Here is an 11,579-nt window from a genome sequence, read left to right as displayed (position 1 = left end):
GGATGTGGACATCTTCGAGGGGCTGTGATTCAACTTAGCACACTTCCCACATCTCAGGGTAGCTCTCGTCACCTCTCTGAAGCCAGGCCAAATCCTCCTGGGACACTCATGTATGTTCTGGAACCAAAATAACTTGTGCCAAAATGAGAACATTTGAGGTTCACCGTTCTCAGCCATTCCTTCATCTCGGCCACCCTCTGTTGCTCATCAAAAGGTACCCCCACCTGCTGCCTGCCTCCTCTTGACGTCTTTCTTTACCTTTGTCTTTTTACGACTCTGCTCTCTTATTCCTGATGTTTCCAAAGATGGCCCCCATCCCTTCTGACTCTTCCCATTGTGAAGTAGCAGTGCTACGTCACTGGCATGTTCACAGGCACATTGAAGACAAGATGGGCCAACTGTGCCGTATCCATTTCAACAGCATCAAGATCTTCGAAGATGGCGCTGGCTGCTTGTGACTATTACCCTTTCACATCTCCATCCTTGGGAAGGCACCCCTCCTCCTCTGAGGCTCCTGTCAACTTCTGCCTCTCCTTTTTTCTGTCACTTATCAGTCATTCTTCCACATCATTGAAAGCTTGCCAGAAGTCCTTCTGGGCCACAAGTCTAACTCCCACCCCACCAAGCCCTGCTCCATCCTTCACACTGACCCCGAGTGACCTTTCTAACAGAAATCCAGTCACTCGCTCCTTGGTTTAAAGTCCTCCAATGACTCTCAATCACCTGCTAAGTCCAGACTTTAGCATGGCATGTCTGATCCCTCGTGAGGCTGCTTCTTCCTTGTCCTCATCTCCTGCAACTCCTCTTGCATCTCACTCTCTAGATGGAGTGAACCACCTGTCCTTCCCTGAGCACCATGCTGTTCCATGTCTCTGCACATGCTGTTCCTGCTGCGTACAGTGTCCTCCCTCCCTTTGCCCCTGCTCCACCTGGTCCATGCCTTCTTACCCCACAGGTCTTGGCTCCATGTCACCCAGTCTTCCTTGATCTCTGCAGGTGGAGCTGATGCCTCCCCTCTTTCTCCATGAACCCTCACTCGGAATCTGTCTATCTCATTAGACTCTCTCTTACTTTGTAAATAATGTGTTCCTTGAAATGTGTATAAAAGTGTATGTATAAATGTGAGGCAATAGACTGACAAATCCTAAGGAAGTGTCTCTTGCCTGACAGCTGGGAAACCAAGTTCCTGAGTTCGCATAATTGTCATGTTTCTTTTAACTCTGAGTGTTGTCCAGTTTATACATGATTATTTACAAACATTAAAAGCACGATTTAGACATTAAATATATACATTTAAATAATTTCTGTTTTAAAAAATTTGGGGTCAACAAGTGCAGATATTGTAGATTGTATAACCTGAAGACACTCCTGATATAAACATCTGGAAATTCCAGATGGGATACAATAAACATAATTTTAAATATAGAGCTAAGATAGAAAGGAATAAGGAAAAATCCTAATGTGCCAGAAATGAAGATAAAACTGCACACCCATGTTGGAAGCATGTGAGTAGCTGCTGGACCTACTTGGAGTGGGGTGAGGAGAGGGTGTATGGGGCTCGGGCCCATGAAGGTAAGAAGTTGGAACTGATGCCTCCAGATAAAGCCCCTTGAAGGCCTCATCTTCAGGAAATACATGGTTCCAGAAAAATGCATCCTAGCACCAAAAGATGATGTGTGATTTGGGTCCTCTGGGAAGCAGATGCTGAGACACAGTTTGAAGTGCAAGTGGTTCCCTGGGGAGTGATGCCTATGAAAGGCAAAAGGAGGAGGAAGCAGGATTTTGCAGGCAGGGTCTCAGACCAGAACTCGGATCCAACATCCGTGAAAGGAAAGAGGAGAGGAGGCAGGTTGGGCAGCAGGAATAGAACATGATGCAGCTCGGACAAAGTTTCGGCAAGGGACTCTGGAGCAAAGATCGTCTGTTGAGTCCTGTATTGGGCAGAAACAACCAGGCCCTAGGATCACACCTGCTCCCTCCTTGGCTGGGGCTGCCCAGGAAAAGCATGACCTTAGCTTGAAAGCAAAGGCATTTCCTGAAGGGGTTAATAACTGGAGCTGTCAGTTAACTGCACTCCTTTTAGCTGAATGGTAAGTTCTTGAATGGAGATCTGAGCAGCGTGACTCCATGGCTTCCACAGACGACAAAAAGTTTATCTGTCTCAGGCTGGGCTCTGAGTGATGGTAGTGGATCGGGCAGTATCTTCCTTGAGAATCCCAAGCTACAGCTAGTACATTGTGGAGGTTGAGATTCAAATTTACATCATCTACAGGGCTGATAAATTGAAATAAAAATTGGCCCTAGGCCAATGAGAGCACTTGAGGCTTCTGCCTGAAGGAAACAAAAACAAGAGGAACCATCCCACAATCCAGACCGCAAGCCTGCTCGATATAAGCTCACAATCACAAATTGCAAAACCCACAAGGAAACAGAACACCGTTCGTGAGAACACAACAAACAGCAGGATCAAAAAATCCAAGAACTTGAATTCATGTAAAGAGCAGCCAAAATAGAACATAATGTGAATAGTTTTATAAGGTATAAAACAGAGGGCAGAAAGCAGCAGCAGCAGCTTGGGAAAAGCATGGGACTAAAATACTAGACAACAAAAACATGTAGGAAGTTTGGAGCCTGATTTCAATGAAGTCATCCAACGGTCCTTGTGATTTCAAGAAGAGGGTAGAGCTATCAATTACATTGAGATTTCATGAGTCAAACATACATATTTAAAATGTTCATCATAGCCACAAAAGGAATAGAAGTAGAATGGCTCCTAACAGAGGGAGAGAAAGTGAATAAAGAAAACCTGATTAATCTAATAAAAGGTAGGAAAAGGAGGAAAGCAAAGCAAAGTTATGGTAAATAAAGATCACAAAATAAGATGATATGAAAAAATCCAAATATATCTATATTCACTATAAATATAAAGAAAATAAGCTATCCAGTTGAAAGACAAATTGTCAGATTGTGAAAGTAAACAAAACTCCAGCTCTATGCTTTGAAGCTTTGGTGAGGAATAATAATTCATTGCAGCATAAACACAAAGTAGTTTTCCTGTCTCCAAGACTGCCCTGTTGTGTGATGTCAACCCATCTTTTCTTACTGGTTCTTCGGTACCATAATGACATCTTGTCGAAATTCCAAAAAGTTTCGTCACTTTCTGTTCTCAGAAGGTCTCACTCTAGCCTCAGTCTGAACCACATCTGAACTTCTCTGTCAAACTCAATTCAGAGCTTGTGTCCCCTTCTCTCAGGGTCTGGCTGGGGCACTAGCAGCTCCTGGCAGAGAGCGTGTGGTCTGCTCCTGAAACCCTTCCTCCTTTCCCTCTTGGGTCTGTCCACGCTTCCTTCACCCAGACTCTGGATTAGGCCTCACGAAGCCTCACTTCTGGCCAAAGCATGAGTGTTCAGAAAGGAGGTGAGGGAGGACGTGCTCACGTGTGTTAACACGGAAGCTTTCCTCACCTTGGTTCCGCCAGGGACTGCGGGCCTCTGCTGGGAGGGGCGTTTCCAGGTAGGCGGTAGGTGAGGTTGTCTTGGGGTGGCGCTCAGCTCTCCCCTGACCCTCTCTGACACTGAGAATCACTCCCAGAGGGGTGACTAGAAATGTCTGCCCCTAACTATTCCCCGGGGAAGGCACCCACCCGTGGCCTGTGGCCATGTGGGCAGCTTCAGAGTCCCCGCCCCGCCGCCTCTAACCTCTGTGCTCCTTTACAAGAAGCCCCTCTTCAGGGGTTGAGGGGAGCCGGCTGGGGTGGGCGTAGCCCGGCCTTTTCCCTACAATGCTTTTAAGCCTTCAGAAAACTCTACGTTAAAAAATTGTCTGTTCCCGTGCTCCAGGATGCCCACAGACTTGAGGGGATACCTGTCAAGCTCCCTCCTCTTCTTCTCCATAACACAAGAGGGAGCCTGAAAAGGGCAATGAGGCAGGCTCCTGGCTCCGCAAAAGGAGACGGAGAAGTCTCTTAAGTGGTGGAAAGGGGAGGAATGGCCAAGACTCGCTTCTCTCCTAGTCCTCTTTTCATGCAGAGGGTGGACAGCGCGGGGCAGACAGTGTCAGTTCCGAGGTGGAGCCTCTTAGTGAGCTCTGTAGGTAAGTGACCATCCCAACTCCTGGCCACACAAAGCCATGTGGGATAGCTTATGCCTTTGGTCCTCAGTTCTGGGCCTTAACCCGGATTCCCAGACAAGGGGAAAATGACGTTTGACATCCTGTCACATGCTGTTACAAGAGATATACCTAAAATCTAAGGTCACAGTATAGTTCAAAGTAAGGAATTGAAAGAAAAAAAAAAAAAGACATACCAGCAAACACTAACCAAAAGAAAACAGAATAGAATACTATTGGACAAAACAGGCTTAAAGCAAAAAGCATTACTAGGATAAAAGGGTCATTATAAACAAAAGCAAAAATAAAGAAGTAGCACCACATCAACCTAGAAAGCTTTTGCACAGCGAAGGAAACCAGCAACAAAATGAAAAGGCAACCTACTGAATGGGAGAGGACATTTGTAAATGATATATCTGATAAGGGCTTAATATCCAAAATATATAAAGAATTCATACAAAGCTATAGCAAAAAGAATCCAATTAAAAAGTGGGCAGAGGACGTGAACAGACATTTTTCCAAAGAAGACATAAAGGTGGCCAACAGGTACATGAAAAGATGCTCGACATCACTAATCATCGGGGAAATGCAGATCAAAACCACAATGAGATAGCACCTCACACCTGTCAGAATGGCTATTATCAAAAAGACAAGACATAACAAGTGTTGACGAGAATGTGGAGAAAAGGGAACCCTTGGACACTGTTGGTGGGAACATAAACTGGTGCAGCCATTATGGAAATGTATGGATGTGCCTCAAAAAATTAAAATAAAACTACCATATGGCCCAGCAATTCCACTTCTGGGTATATATCTGAAGAACATGAAAACACTAATTTGAGAAGACGTTTGCACACCCTATGTTCACTGCAGCATCAATGACAATAGCCAAGATCGGAAAAAACCTAAGTGTCCATCAATGGATGAATGGATACAGAAGATGTGATATATATGTATACAAGAGAATACTCTCAGCCATAAAAAAGAATGAAATCTCGCTACTTGGGACAACACGGATAGACCTTGAGGGTATTATGGTAAGCGAAATAAGTCAGATGCAGAAAGGCAAATACTGTATGATTTCACTCATTTGGGGAATCTAATAAAACAAAACAAACAAAATAAAAACAAACTTGTCGATACAGAGAACGGATTAGTGGTTACCGGAGGGGAAGGGGTGAGCGGGTGGGTGAAATGGGTGAGGGGTCAAGTGTGTGATAATGGATGCAACTAGAAGTGTGGTGAGCACACTGTAGTGTACAGAAATACTGAATTACAATATTGTACACCTGAAACGTATACAATAATGAAAAAAGGTCACTATATTGTGAGAGAAGTAAGGTGCAGCATGGTCTCAAAATATGTAAAGCAAAAAATGACAATTATAAGGAAAAAACTGAAAAAATCACAATGGGAGACTTCTATATACATTCACCTCCCTTATCCGCAGGTTCCACATCTGCTGATTCAACCAACCGCAGATCAAAAGGCCACATACAGACTTTTTTTTCTTGTCATTATCCCCTACACAGTACAGTATAATAACTATTTACATAGCATTTACATTATGTTAGGTATTATAAGTAATCTAGAGATTATTTAAAGCATACAGGAGGATGTGCATAGGTCACATGCAAACACTATGCCATTTTATATAAGGAACGTGAGCACCGTGGATTTTGGTATCCAAGAGGGGTCCTGGAACCAATCCCCCTCAGTGACAGGGGGAGGACTGTAGCAGCCTCTCTCTCTCTCTGTAATTGATAAAATAGACAAAACTTAGTAAGAATATAGAAAATTTAAAAAGCACATTTAATTTTATCCAAACAATTAGAGATTTTTTCTTTTCAAGTATACACGGAATATTTGCAAAAATTGGCTGCAAAGCAAATTCCAAATTCCAAATAACCAATTTTATTCAGACCACTTCTTATAATCACTATGCAATAAAATTAGAAATAAATAATAAATGATATACAAAATGCTTTTTAAGAGAATAATTATTTAAGAAAAAGCAAAAGCAAAACACTTCTGTTCACATTTAATATTGCTTTACATATTTGTTTTTGGAACAATTCTTACTGTAAATAAGTTCATAACAACAAAATTTCATCTGATTACACAGTTTGTTTAATACTAATATGTCAAATAGACAGTTGGTAATCTTAAGAGGAAAAATATACCAAGAGTATATACAATTATAGAAGGAAATTCATATTAAACCTGTTAAATGGAAGATACATTTTATTTTTCCACTTTTTACATGTTCTAGAAGACAAAGGAAAATAGATTCAAATCAGTTAATTAACTTTTCAGGTGGTTGCAGTCTTTCATTTTATTTGGTAACAAGAAAATCCAAATTATTAATACTGAATTTCTCATCTTACATTCATCTGAAAAGAATGATCATAGATTCGTTAATCTAGGTGCTTCTTAGTGGGATATTAGCTCATTAGTTGACTTCTGGGCCCCATAAAAATTCCAGCTGGCTTATTTGCAGAAATTGGCAAGCTGATCCTAAAATTCACATGGAAGTTCAAGGGATCCCAAATAGCCTCAAAAATCTTGAAAAAGGAGAGCAAAGTTGAAGGACTCACACTTCCTGATTTCAAAACTTATTACAAAGCTAGAGTAATCAAAACAGTGTGGTACTGGCACAAGGATGGACATATAGATCAAAGGAACAGAATTAAAATAAACTCTCGTATTTATAGTCAAGTGATTTTTTTGACAAGGGCACTAAGACAATTCAATGGGGTAAAGAATAGTCTTTTTAACAAACGGCGCTGGGACAACTGGACATCCATGTGCAAAGGAATGGTGTTGGACCCTTTATACAAAAATTAACTCAAAATGGGTCACAGAACTAAATGCAATGAAAGTATAAAGCTCTCATCAGAAAAATGGGCATAAACCTCCATGACCTTGGATCAGGCAATGGTTTCTTAGCCAAACACCAAAAGCACAGGCAACAAAAGAAGAAATAGGTAAATTGGATTTCCTCAAAATTAAAAAATTTTGTGTTCGAAAAGACACCCTCTAGCACGTGAAAATACAAACCCCCAGAATGGGAGAAAATATTTGTGAATCATACATCTGATGAAGGACATGTATCTAGAATATATAAAGAACTCTTATACTCAATAATAAAAAACAACCCAATTTTAAAGTGGGCAAAGCAAACAATAAAAAAATACAAACAACCTGATTTTAATGAGCAAAGGACTTGAATAGGCATTTCTCCAAAGAGGATATATAAACTGCCAATAAGTTCATGAAAAGATGCCCAATATCATGAATAATGAGAGAAATGCAAATCAAAGGCGCCATGAGATACCACCTCACACCTGTTAGGATGGCTACTATCAAAAAAACAGAAAACAACAAGTGCGGGTGAGAATGTGGAGAAATTGGAGTCCTTGTGCACTGATGGTGGGAACGTAAAATGACACAATTGCTGTAGAAAACATTTTGGAGGTTCCTCAAAAAATTAAAAATAGAACTACCATATGATCCAGCTACTCCACTTCTGAGTACCCAAAAGAATTGAAAGCAGGGTCTCGAAGAGACGTTTGTACATCCCTGTTCATTGCAGCGTTATTCACAACAGCCAAAAGGTGGAAGCAACCCAAGTGCCCCTCGATGGATGAATAGATAAACAAAATGTGGTCTATACATACAACGGAATTCAGCTTTAAAAAGGAAGGAAATTCTGACACACGCTACAACATAGATGAACCTTGAGAACATTATGCTGAGTGAAATAAGCTAGTCGCAAAAAGACAAATACTGTGTCATTCTGCTTGTATGAGGTATCTAGAGTAGTCAAATTCTTAGAGACAGAAAGTAGAATGGTGGCTGCCAGGGGCTGGGAGGGGTCAAATGGGGAGTAGCTGTTTAATGGGTATGGAGTTTCAGTTTTGCAAGACGAAAAGAGTTCTGGAGATGGGTTGCACAACAATGTGAGTATACTTAACACTGCAGAACCATATACTTCAAAATGGTTAAGATGGTAAATTTTATGTTATGTATATTTTACCACAATTAAAACTTTTTTAATGGGCAAAGTTTCTAAATAGGCATTTTTCCAAAGAAGACATACAAATGACGAAAAGATGCTCAACATCATTAGCCATTAAGGAAATGTAAATCAAAACCACAACGAGATACCACTTCACACCCACAAAAATAAGAAAACAAAATAACAAAATAAGAAAGATAATAATAAGTGTTGGCGAGGATGTGGAGAAATGGGAACCCTCTCACTGCTGGTGGGAATGTAAAGTGGTGCAGCCGCTTCGGAAAACAATTTAGCGGTTCCTCCAAACATCAAACACTTCGTCCAGAATTCCACTCCCAGGTACGCAGCCAAGAGAGATGAAAATATCCATCCACACAAAAATTTGTACACAAATGTTCTCTGCAGGATTTTTCATAATAACCAAAGCGTGGAAACAACCCAAATGTCTATCTGTACAATGGAATATCATTGGGCAACAACAAAGAATGATGCACTGATTCCCTCTACGACATGGGTGAGCCTTAAAAACATTACGCTGGGTGAAAGAAGCCAGTGACAGTTGACCACATATTCTATCATCCTATTTATTTGTAATATCCAGAATACGCAAATCTATAGAGACGGAAAGTAGATTAGTCTTCCCTAGGGCTGAGTGGGCGGGGTTGGGGCAAGTGCGGAATCGGGTACCAGTGCTCTCTTCGGAGTGATGAAAATATTCCAGCTGAGGTCATGGTGATGGTTGCACCGCTCTGTGAACATATGAAAACCACTGAACTGGACGCTTTAAATGGACAGATTTTATGGTACGTGGATTATATCTCAGTAAAGATGCAACCCACATTAAAAGCTGAAAAAATCAATTCTAGATTAAAGATCTAACCGTGAAAAAGCTAAGCTGTAAAGGTTTTAGAATAAAATGTTGAGGAATATCCTTAAGACATTGGGGTAGGGAAGAAAACAAACGAAGAAGGCAGAAAAACCACAAACCCTAAAAAGAAAAGTACTAAATTCGAGTACATTTAAATATAAATGTTTGTGCAGCACTTACAATGAAAAACGTTAAGAGAAGAGACAGACTGGGAGGTTTCTGCCATGTGCACAACCAATAACATGCAGATTATAACATTTAGAAACATAAAATATATGCTAACAATAGCACAAAGTATGGTAGATAACCTGTTGTAAGGTTAACGCATCACTGTGAAGTGGCATAATCTACATAAAGGAGGCTGTTAAAAATTAAAGGTGTATATTGTAAAACTTAGAGCAACCATTAAAAATGAGGTATAACTAATAAGTGAATAGTCAAAAATAGAATTACTAAAAAAATAATCCAACAGCAGGCAAAAAAAAAAAAGGAGCGGGAAAGTCTCAATGAATGGCTGGAACACATAGAAAACTATCGGTAAGATGGTAGATTTAAATGCAATCTTATCAGTAATTACAATTAAGTGTTTGGTGATAGGAGCGGTATCCAGAATATGTTTTTTAAAAAGTCTATAAACCAATAAGAAAAAGACTTTGCAACAGAAACATTGGCAAAGGATCTGAAGAGGAAATTCACAGAGGAAGAAACCAAATGTCTAGTAAATATGAAAAGATGTTCAACTTCCTTGGTAATCAGGGAAATACAAATATCGATACAAAGTAAAACGAACTACCATTTCACACTCACTGTGCTGGCAGAGGTTCTAAGTCCATTATCAGCAGGTGGTGGGGAAGATGTGAAAACAAGACCCCAGGCACTGCTGGAGCCAGTGTCTCTGGGCACCGTCTCTCTGGTGAGCAATTTGGCTAGCCCAGGGAAGACAGCGGCGCCCCTGTCACCCAGTACTCCGGGTCTCCGTGTCTCCGAAAGAAACTCTCACATCGTGCACAGTGAGACATGTGTGTAGATGTTCCTGGCAGCAGGTTTGTTTTTATTCCCCTCAGGGGAATGGGAAAGTAAAGTGGAGTTTATTTATTCAATGAAATACTATATAGTGGTTAAAATGAATGAACCAGATATGCTTGTTTAAACATGACTATATCTCAAAAACATGAGGCATTAAAAAAAAGCAGGTTGCAACAGGATATGGACTGAATGACATCACTAACATAAAAATTTTAAATACCAAAACCAGGGGTATGCACTGTTACTGACATATGGTAGGAAATGCACCAGGACAGCGGTGGAACTGTAACCGCTGGGGAGGGAAGGCAAAGGATTTGGCCTTATCTCCCTCCATAACTTTCCACGTTTAAAGAGAGATCTGAGCTGGCCGCATACTGAGTCCTGCTCCTGTTGCCTTCCAAGGCAGTGCCACACCTGAGCTCCCTGGGGTCCCATTAGTTGAACAAATATATTCGACTTTTTTTCACCCTTAGGTTAATTCCAGTTGTTTTTCATCCCTTGTAACCAGAAGGCCTGCCTATACTTTCCTTCTTTCTTTTTTTCATTCCCTTTCCAGTTCCTGCCACCTGGTAGGTATTCCATAAATACGTGTGGAAGCGAACCTGTCCGGGAAAGGGAGTGGCCAACTCCAAGCTCGCCCATCCTTTGGGGATATCTCTCAGGGTCAGAAAGAGCGTTCCTACAAGGGACGGAAACTGCACCTTAGGGTAAACAAGTCACGTCCCACTCGGGCTCAGCTGCCTCCCAAATGACGGCTATGGCCCCTTCCAGCCCTAGGACGCTCTGATTCTCGGAATTCTGTCCTTTCAGGTCGAAAACAACACTCGGGCATTTCACAAAAGCACCCAGCCCCCTGGCTACCCTTGGAACCACAGCCCGCTCCCCTGGAACCCGGACTGCACAGAGCTGGTCACATGAACTCGGGGCTGCCTTTGGTGTGACGGGTTTCTTAGATCCCTTTGTGAGCGCAGGTTTTGAAAGGGAACGACCCGGGTTCTGGGTTTGAGAGGAGCAGGGGGATCCGGCGGGAGGAAGGCTGTCGGAGCCAATCAAGCCGCCTCCAGACCCCTCCACGTCGCCGTGGCTGCGCGCTGGTGTTTCTGCTCTGCGCTCTCGCCTCTCGGTCTCGCCCTAGGGTGCCCGGGGAGGCGAGGACCCCAGGTGAGAGGCCAGGGGGCCCCGGAGGGCGGGAGGCCCGGGCGGTTCGGCCCGGGCTGCACGACGGGCTGGCCCGGGGCTCAGGGCGTGTCCGCCGCCGCCTGGCTGCTCGCTCGACACTGTTCGCTCCTACCGGCTGTAGATGGAGCTGTCTGGGTTCCTGCAGCCTCCGACGAGCCTCGGAGTGTTTCTCTTTAAACGGCCTGAGAGGGACATGCCTCCCAGGATGCAGTTTGTATCAACATGGCAGCTGCTGTGCAGCTCCCCTGCTGAAGAGGCGCCGGGACGGCAGCGCAGCTCGCAGCCGGGGCCGGGGCCGGAGCCGGGGGCGCAGCCGCGGCCGCAGAGGGGCCGCGCGCGGGCCGGGGGCCGGTGCTGAGGGCCGGGGCCCAGCTCGCG

General features: G+C 43.0%; 1 protein-coding gene across 1 annotated transcript in view; it reads left to right on the top strand.

Annotated features, from left to right (window-relative positions):
• Window positions 1-11,043: 11,043 nt before the first annotated feature.
• ZNF777 (zinc finger protein 777) overlaps window positions 11,044-11,579 on the top strand; it is a 31,118-nt gene continuing 30,582 nt past the window's right edge. The window contains exon 1 of the mRNA XM_046670521.1: window positions 11,044-11,183. The gene's annotated coding sequence lies outside the window, so the exon portion shown is untranslated. The remainder of the gene's footprint in view (window positions 11,184-11,579) is intronic.

The sequence above is a fragment of the Equus quagga genome, chromosome 8 (assembly GCF_021613505.1).
Source record: "Equus quagga isolate Etosha38 chromosome 8, UCLA_HA_Equagga_1.0, whole genome shotgun sequence".
In the NCBI taxonomy this organism is placed as follows: domain Eukaryota; kingdom Metazoa; phylum Chordata; class Mammalia; order Perissodactyla; family Equidae; genus Equus; species Equus quagga.
This window is presented reverse-complemented; position numbering and strand designations above follow the sequence as displayed.